Genomic DNA, 9,080 nt, shown 5'->3' on the forward strand with positions numbered 1-9,080 from the left:
CACCAGCAGCCTGGAAAAGGGCATGTGCAAGGGCAGGGGGTGTTACTGGAATTGCTGCTGATGCTGCAGGTGGCTGGCCCAAAAACAAGGTCTAAGAGAACTGGCTGCTGGTGAGGATGTCAAAAGGGCCCATCCCTGCATGGTCCAAGGGAGGCTCATGTCAGGTGTCTCCTTAGGATTAGGAAATGGCAGATGCCTTTGCCATTACACCAGTTGAGTTTTTGCATCCAAAAGGTAATTTCTCTTGGAGCAAGAGGTTCACCAGTGGTTGCCTGCTTGCTTTCTGCTCTGGGTTGTCACAGGAGCTTTGCTCCCACAGTCACAGGTGTGCCCCTCCAAGGTGACTCCCTTTGAGAAGTATATTGAAAATGGGTGGCAAAATTGTGTCTTCTGTGTCACGCTGCCAGTTACCTAAATTTTTTGGGGATTCACATTATGAAATAATATTGACCCCAAGGTAATTCCTCAAACCCAACACCAGCTTCTGAACCAAGGGTGTCCTGACAGAGAACACCTTCCAGCACCATTTGTGGTCTCCTGGCAAAAGGAGAACAGCAGGGGTGATCTGTGCCATCCATCATGGGCTATGAAGGTGGCTTCTGTACCGAGTGAGCGAGAAGGAAACATCCTCTTCAATGGCACTTTCTGAATGCCACTCCCTCTTCAGACAACTTTTCAACAAAGATGCCTACTACACCATTCCACACATCACAAGTGTCTAGTGAGGGTGTCTCACATGATGCTTTTTAAACCATCATGGTGTTGTCCCCAGATTTCCGTAGCCAAACGTGAAGCCTGATGATAATTTGACATGACAAAATGAATCCCTGGTCTGACACGACTAAATAACAACAGTGGTGTGACAAAGGGCCTTTGGATAGAGCAGAACATATTTCATCATGTGTAAAGTAATAGATGTTGCTTTTTCCATGGAAAGGGATTTAGGAATATGGAAATATGCCTCACAAATAATTCTTTCTCATTCATTAGTGCACCAACCGATGAATCCTCCAGTGAAACCTGGGATGGTTGAGGAGGTTCATGGTTCTCATGACCCACAAATCTTTAAGGTGATGGCTGGTTCACCACCAGCAGAAAAGCCTTTTGTCCTTCCACAGGCTCTGCAGACAACTTCATGTTGGTTATAGTCTCGGTCCAGACAACCACAGGAGTTGTGCATGGGTCTGCAGTAACTTTGCTCATTCTGTGCATTCATTTCTGAAGTCCAGAGTAATAGCCTGGCAACAGAAAGGCTGGAATGACATTTGAAAAGGCTGTTCCAGTCATCTTTTGCTACTGCTCCAGGCGCCAGCATAATGTATTTTCCCAAGCCTACTTCCCAGAAACCTGGTATATCCTTGGGTTTAACCATTGCAGAAGTTGAGTTGCTGTTTCATGAGAAGACATCAATGCTGGCACTCCTGACTACAGTGATAAAAACATCCTCCCTTGCCTGTGTTTTCTCCTTGTCGTAACGTGCCTGAACATCCCAGACCTGAGAGCTATTCCATGTGACTGTTGAGTTGTACATGGCAGCCCAACCATTTTCTCCCCTCTCCTCTCTTATCTTTTTACAGAAACAACCTTTTCATACTTGCAAGTCCTGTTGCTTTTGTCACGGCCTTTTCTTCAGAATTCTCCAGGGTGAATAAAGCTGAGAAATGTCTTGTCTTCACAATCTTTTATTCAGCAACAAGTGTCTTCTTCATGCAAATTTCATTGGCAAGCATCTAGTCAAACTTTTTCAAAGACATCCATTTTTTCAATTTCTTTTTAAGAAAAGAAAGGTGTGTTTCTTTCATTTTTAAAGCAGCTCATGATGAATGGGCTTTCAGAACCTTCAGAGAGACTGAGGAGTTCACAGCTTCAAGGCTGGTGTGTGTTGTCCTATGAAGCCTGTGATTATAATCCCTTTAAAGGACAGTAAGCAGAAACTCTTCTGAGTTGTACAATATTTTCCCATCTCGGATTCTAAATGTTGGGGTAAAGCAATCAGCAGCTGCTGCTTTGAATTTCACAGTGGCAACAAAGCAGCAAGCTTATTGATCAAAGTGCTTCACTGCATAGTTAAAAATTCTGTACTAAAGGTCTGTGATTTCGCAGGTACATGTCCTTGACTCAAAATAGCTTTAAAGGCCGTGGAAAATCTATCATGTGACTTGTAAAATGTGGGCATATTTAGATCAGCATCCATTTAGTGGTTGTTAAATTGGGTGTTGCACATCCACGGAAAGCTGGATTGGAAACAATAGTTCTGCTTCTAAAATTTGTTTGTGCCAGCTTTTACAGAGAATAAGAAACAACTATTTCCTTGCATGCCAGGCTTGCATTTGCCTTGTTTCTCAGTTGTCACCCCTCCTGTTCCTGCTCTACTTTCCTTGTTCACTTCAGCTGAAGAGCTCCTAGCTTCTAACTTCCTATTTACTAAGTTATTCTTGGCATTATGGATGCCCAAACATAGATGGTGGTGACTTCCATTTCCTGGCTCTGTTTCTCATAACCCCTTCTGCTTTTGTCTCTGAGGTCAGCGGCGTTGTCCTTGTGAAAGCCAAGGCTTTGCACTAATTTAGCATACTAATTCAGCTTTTCAGCATTACTGGCTTATCTTTACTCACATTTGCCTCCACACAGCACCACCTTCCTGTCTTCTTGTTCTTCCTTCTGCACAAGGATTTTTCCATGACCCCATGGTGACCCTTCTCCCTTCCATTCCTCACACAGCAGCCCCTTCTCTGGCAGCCAGCGTAGACATCCACTGTGCCAAGGAGCCCACTCTCATGGATGTGCTTTTCTACAGGGCTTCTTGGTGTAATTGTTTGTGGCTTTTCCTTCTATCCTCACATCTTAGTGCCTCCTCTTCTTCCTCCTAGTGAGCCCAGAAACACCTTCCACAGCTGGCCCCCAGCACTCCACAGCTGTCCCCACGGGGACAGAAAAGGACACGGACAGGTGGTCTCTGCTCCAGGATGGTCCATTCAGGATGGACATGGGACCCTTCTCATTCAACACATTCCCACCAGCATCAGGAACTAATTTTGAGTGACGAACATCTCCACCAATGCCCTCTATGCCACATGGTTCTCAGCCTCAGCCTGAAGTCTTTGTTTCTAAGAACTGTCATGAGCAAGAGGGCATTGTCTGTGAGGATCTGGAAACAGGGATGTGCAGTCCTTACCTGGCAGCAGAGTGCTTAGCATCCAGGGAGACAAGTGTCAGGACCCTGCTGTGACAAGGGAACACCTTAAAAGGAAGGCAGTGGCCTGTCTTTCCTGTTCTTAGATGGAAAAGTACTTCAGACGTGGCAGCTAGAGCCAGAAACAAGAGATGCTTCTGTTGTGCATTGCATGTGCATTAGATCTGTATTAATGGGGATTTGGGTTTGGTTTTACTCTCTACTGTTAGAAAAAAAAACATCTTCAGTGTGTCAGGTAGAAGAAAGAACATGGTGAGTAACTGAGATGAGATCATTATATGACTTCATGAGTAGTCATGGACTGCTACAATTGAAGGAAACTATCATTTACCACTTGTTATTTAGCAGATGGGTACAGCTGAAACTCAGCTCCACTGCAAACTTTATTGTTTCCCTGTCAAATCCTAAGAGGCTGAGATACCTCCCAGGAGACCACTAATCACTGCTGGCACTGGGTGTTGCTGGCAGCACGAAGGGAACCTTAAAAGTTTTGGTGGTTCAGATTAGCATCCAAAGGGCTGAATGTTTCCTCTGGCTTCCAGGTCATGCTAAACATTTAATAAAAATCCTACATTAAGACTCAGTATGAAAGGAAGGAGTGGGCAAGCTTACTGACTGTATCTGGCATGACCAGTCCCTTACCTAAAATTAGCTGAACTCCTGCTCTCCTGTGTCAGCATGCACTAGAGCTTGGGCAGAGCCTGGCTGGTCCTTCAGGAGCTTGGACCTCTGCAGCCTTTTCTGCAGTGTGGTACCAGGCATGGCCTTTCACTGAAGCACCATCTAAGCTTGGAAGGCTTTTGTTATTCCCTCACCAAAAACAAGGACTGATGAAAACCAAGTCTCCAACAGAAAATACAAGTGAAAAAAAAACCAAGAAGAAAACTGTGTTGTTCTTCTTCTGCTCCCCTCCACCCCACCTGCCCACCCTCCCGCACTATTTTTTATATTATGGTAAATAAAACGTGTCAACCTGTGGACAGCTCAGTCAAGGATGCCCTGTCCTCCCACTGGCAGAACCCGTGCTTTGCCATAAAGTTTGATTCTGCCCGACCCCATCCCTGTGAGAGGGATTTGCTGATGTTTAATAAAAGTTGTGCATGTGCTCCAACCCCATATGGGAGATGGAATGATCCACTAAATTTCTCTCTCTTCTTTGTGCTGGTTTTGGCTGGGCTATAGAGTTAAGTTTCTTTACAATGATTGGTATGGGGCTCCATTTTGAATTTGTGCTGCCCACAGGGTTGATAATATGGAGATGTTCTTGCTATTGCTGAGCAGATCTCACACAGAGCCAAGGCCTTTTCTGCTTTTCTTGCTGCCAGGCTGGGGAGGAGGCTGGGGAGTCCTGGGGGGCTGGCCACAGCCAGGACAGGTGACCGCAACTGACCAAAGGGATATTCAACACCCTGTCACATCATGCTCAGTATGTAACATGGAGGGAAGGAAGAGGGATAGGGGACATTTGGAGCGATGGTCCTATCTGTTTGGAAAGGATCTCATCAAAGATGAGGCCATTTGTCTCTGAGTCCCAGGACCAAATCTGTATGAACATCCTTGTTTGTCAGAGCCAGAGAGCTGCTTGGTGCCTCCTCCACCAGAAAGCTTGGTCACAGCCTCGCTTGATTCCCACTCACTCTGGCTACACACTGCGGCATAGGATCATCCTGCTGCTTTCTCAGAAGCTCTACCCTGGCTCCCTTTTCCTTGCCACAGTACCTAATTCATAACCTTGTGTTTTCCCCTTGATGCTGTCCCCCAAAAAGGCAATAATTAGAAAGCATGTGGGAAACCAGCTTGCAAAAGGTTGTCAGCCTCTCTCCCACATCCGACAGACTGACTGAGGGTTTTCTCCATCCAGCTGGTCCCCATCCAGCAATGCCACTGGCAGGATGCAAAAAGTCTTCACACAGAGAGTTTCTAACACCCCACAGATTGGCTTCATGGATGCAGCAGAAAGGATTAGGGAGAGTTGAAGCAGACCAGCCTTTCTTCCAGTAGTGAGCACCAGCTCCACTTCTACAGGGAGCTGCCAAACAGCAGCTTTGAAGGAGGCCATGTCTCAGGCCCAAGCCCTCTGTGACTTTCTGACCTGGCCCCCTGTCAGGTGATTCTGGGATGAGCCTTACTTTGCATAAGAGACAGGCAGGATGAGCAGGGTGTTGCTAACAAACCAGTTTTCATGGGTGGGAGTGAGCTGCAGTTCTAAGCATGGTGGAAACCACGCTGGAGCTGATCTTCCTGCCCTAGACAAGTTCAAAGTGCTGTAGCTTCTACTACAAGGGGATGTGGGTCACATGTCACTTTTCTTCACATGGTGTTATTCTTCCACCATATTCTTGATCCCTCTGGTTTTCCCCACTCTTTCCTATTTCTTTGTCCACCTGGGTCACTCCTAAGATCTTGGCTTGTCCATCTAGCAACAGTGGGGTCCACGTCAACCATAGAAAGGTCATCTTTCTGAGAGACTGATTAAAATCTGGCATGATGCAGAGCCTTGTACTACAAACTAAGGTTTTTTAACTTGCCCTGGATGAGAGGTACTAACTGGGCTCAAAATTTTCTGTGGCATGAGCGAGTTACAAAGTTATCTTAAAGCAGTTCACAGAGCCATGGAAAATGGGCTTCAAAGGGAATGTGACCCGGTTCATACTCATGTCCTCAGCTGCACCCAACTATTCCTGGCAGAGATTTCACCATCTGAATGGACAGTCTTCCAGAATGTACTGGGAGGAACAGAGTGAGCAGTGGGAACCTCCCTGAGGGCAGTTCTTTGTGTAAGAATAGTCCACACATGTTCCCAGTTGCCTTATCAAGGTAAGTAGTTATAATGGGGAACTTCTGTCAAGAGAAATTAAGAGGAGTTGAGAAGAGGTTGTTTGGAAAGTGTCAGAAAGCCAACAGGATGGTGTGGGAACAACAAAAGATTGGTTAAACCTTCAGAAATCTCAGGAAAGCAGAAAAATAGTCCAAGGTCCTGCTCCTGAGAGTTGGAGAAGAGAATAGAAGCTCCTGAAATTCGAAGAAGTGGCTGGTGTTTGCTGAGAGGCTTCACTGTGTGGGGCATAAGCCCTGGTTCTTACGGTTGGGTTCTCTGGATGGCTGCCTGTCCAAAGTCCAGTGCCCAACCTTATGGCCTGGAAATGGGAAAAGGCAGGATGACTTTAATGAACCTTCAAATGGGTAAAACTTAAACAATTTACACCAAAGGGACCATGGACTAGGTGGGTATGTGAAAAGAAAATGTTCAGTTGTTTAAACTCCTGAATAAGAAACTTTGTAAGACGAAAACATGAAGAAGTTTCCCTTTTAGGAATGAATGGGACAATACCAATATTGCCTAAGGGTGGCTACATGCTTTTTTAAAGGGGGATGTTACAACTGCTGCCTGCCACATGCTGAGAAAGGAGAGAGCGCCTGAAAGAGAGAAGGGTGGTGCTTCATGCTAATGGCAACATTACCCGTTCTACAGCGGGGACTCGGAGCAGACTATGCAGATCAGGAAAGCCCAAGAGGGAGCACCGTGTGCAAGCCTGTGTGTACCTGACTGCCTCATCAAACGAGGCCCAGCACGGGTCTCTCTCTACAGGCTCATTTGCAACGTGTGAAAAGAAAACTGTATTTGCATAGATAATTTAATTCTGGGACACATCTGCGGAGATCGCCTGCAGGCCACAGTCAAGTCTCATGAGAGTTTCTAAGTGAGCTGGATGATAATTTCCCAGCAGAGGATGTGTCCATCCAGCACACCCTGTCTCCCTTTTAGATTCATGATGGGTACAGACAGTGGAGCTGAGCAGTTGCAGTGGACTTGAGCAAAGCCAGGACAATCATAGGTAGTCATAGATGAATTTGGCTTTTCCAAGACACTCATTTTACCCAAGATGAAGCAAAAACCGAATGCAATTAATCCTAAAGAAAACTCTGGCAAATTTAGTGAAAGTTGACTGCAATGTGAGTTGCTTAAGAAGAGTTTAGCAGATGTGAATGCTCGAGGATGGACAAAGCATAAGTGTTAAATGGGCTAAAACCCTGAGCCAGACCCCAGAAGAGAAGTGTTACTGCTTATGACTGGCAAGCAGGGGGGAGTCTCGGTCCACAAAAATCAGCTCCAAGCCTCCTTTTTTCAACAGTAAACTTGAAACAAGGATCCAACCGTTGTCTACATCTTGGAGCAAATGAGGTGGGCCAGACCTCCAAAATGAGGTGCTGTGTCCCAGGTGATCACAGCTCCCACAAGGAATCCAGCAGCTGTAACATGTAAGTAGCCCCATGCAGGATGAATAAGGTGCTGAGGACAAAGAGCCAGAGCAGCAGAGAAGAGGCATGAGCAGGTGGCTCATCCTTCTATCAAGCAGTGTTGTGATGGATGCTGAACCCCTTCCAGGGAGCTCTGAATTCAATTCTTCAATAGGATGTTTTAAAAGAGCAAGGGCTGAGAAAAGAAATGGAAGACAGATGGAGAAAATTGCATCCTGCCTCCCCTGGCAGTATCAAATGAGTTCAGCTTTTGCTTTCCCTTCCTAGGACCCAGCCTTGGGCTGAGCCATGCTGCTGCTGGGCTCCAGCAATTCTCTGGCATGGAGTGATGTGCTCCCAACAGAGGGTTACTGACCGTGCTTAAAGCACAGCAGGAACCTCGTCCCTGCAGAGTCTGTAACACAACTCACCTTAACTGTGGGCTATCTGCCCTCACTTGTGCCTTTCCAGACCTCCATTCCTTCCTGCTCAGCAGAACAAATTCTTCTTTGGTGCATACCTGTAGTGCAGCAGGCACTTTCCTGCCTCCAGACAAAACACCCAGGCATTTTTCCCAGACTCCCCAACATCCTGGCTGCAACTGCATGTTCTCTGACAATGCCAAGTGACACCCAGAAGGATGTCCCAGCTCTTGTAGGGCTGCAAAGCTCACTGGGATCAGGCTGTGGTCCCACTTCTGTTGGGTGAGGAATAAGAGGTGATGCATATCCATGTGTCTGTAGCAATTGCCAAGGAACTGTCCATGACCCCAAAGCTTTGATTTTTTTTTTTTTGAGAGCGAAACCCAGGAGAAAAATTGAAGCACACACAAAGCGGCCATTTCTCATTATCACAGTTTACAAAGTGCTTAGTAATAAGCATGAGTCAGTGGGGCAACAGGAATGCTCTCTGCTAGCTTTGGGAGGAAACAGAAAAAAGTCACTTCACTCCTGCTCCTGTGTGAACAGTCAGGGTCTCACTCCTCTCCCCTCACTTCCTGCTGAGAGATATTTCTACTTATGGTCCTGGTTTCATGGAGGTGGAGACCAGATTGTTAAATTCAGTCTAAGAGCCTGTGTGTTTTAAAGGAGACCAGATTTCTAGAGGTACTGAAATATGGGGACCTTCATTACAGCCACTGTGAACTCTGCAAATTGGAGGGCTGCTTTCAGTGCCAAAATTCAGAATTAATCCATGGGTCTCCATATTTTAAATCACTGGACCTTGGTCTCCCAAGGCTTTCCACAAGGGGCTTTTTCATTACGTGGCAGTAACAAGGCTCCTGCCTCCTTCACCTGCTCTGGATATGACCCTTGGTCCCACTGAGCCTTCATCGCCCATCACTGCTCAGGCTGGAAAACACTTTCTGGAGGGTGGTGTTAGACTCCCTGGGCAAGGTATGTGCCTCTGCTTAGCCTCAGAGGAGAATGGGAAAAGGGAATGGAGAGGTCCTATGGCAGCTTCTCCTCTGTGGGACATCAGTCAAATCTGCTTTTACCAGGCTTGGGAAGTAACAGGTCACTGTTTGCTTCTGATGGTGCTGTGGGGCACAGCGTGACCAACAGTGCTGTGCAAACCTCTCTGCTCCCATTCTGACCACAGCTGCCCCTGGTCCATGGTTCTGCAGGTCTGGGAATGGGCAGGAGTG

The sequence above is a fragment of the Onychostruthus taczanowskii genome, unplaced genomic scaffold (assembly GCF_017590055.1).
Source record: "Onychostruthus taczanowskii isolate IOZ18803 unplaced genomic scaffold, ASM1759005v1 scaffold34, whole genome shotgun sequence".
NCBI classification, from domain to species: domain Eukaryota; kingdom Metazoa; phylum Chordata; class Aves; order Passeriformes; family Passeridae; genus Onychostruthus; species Onychostruthus taczanowskii.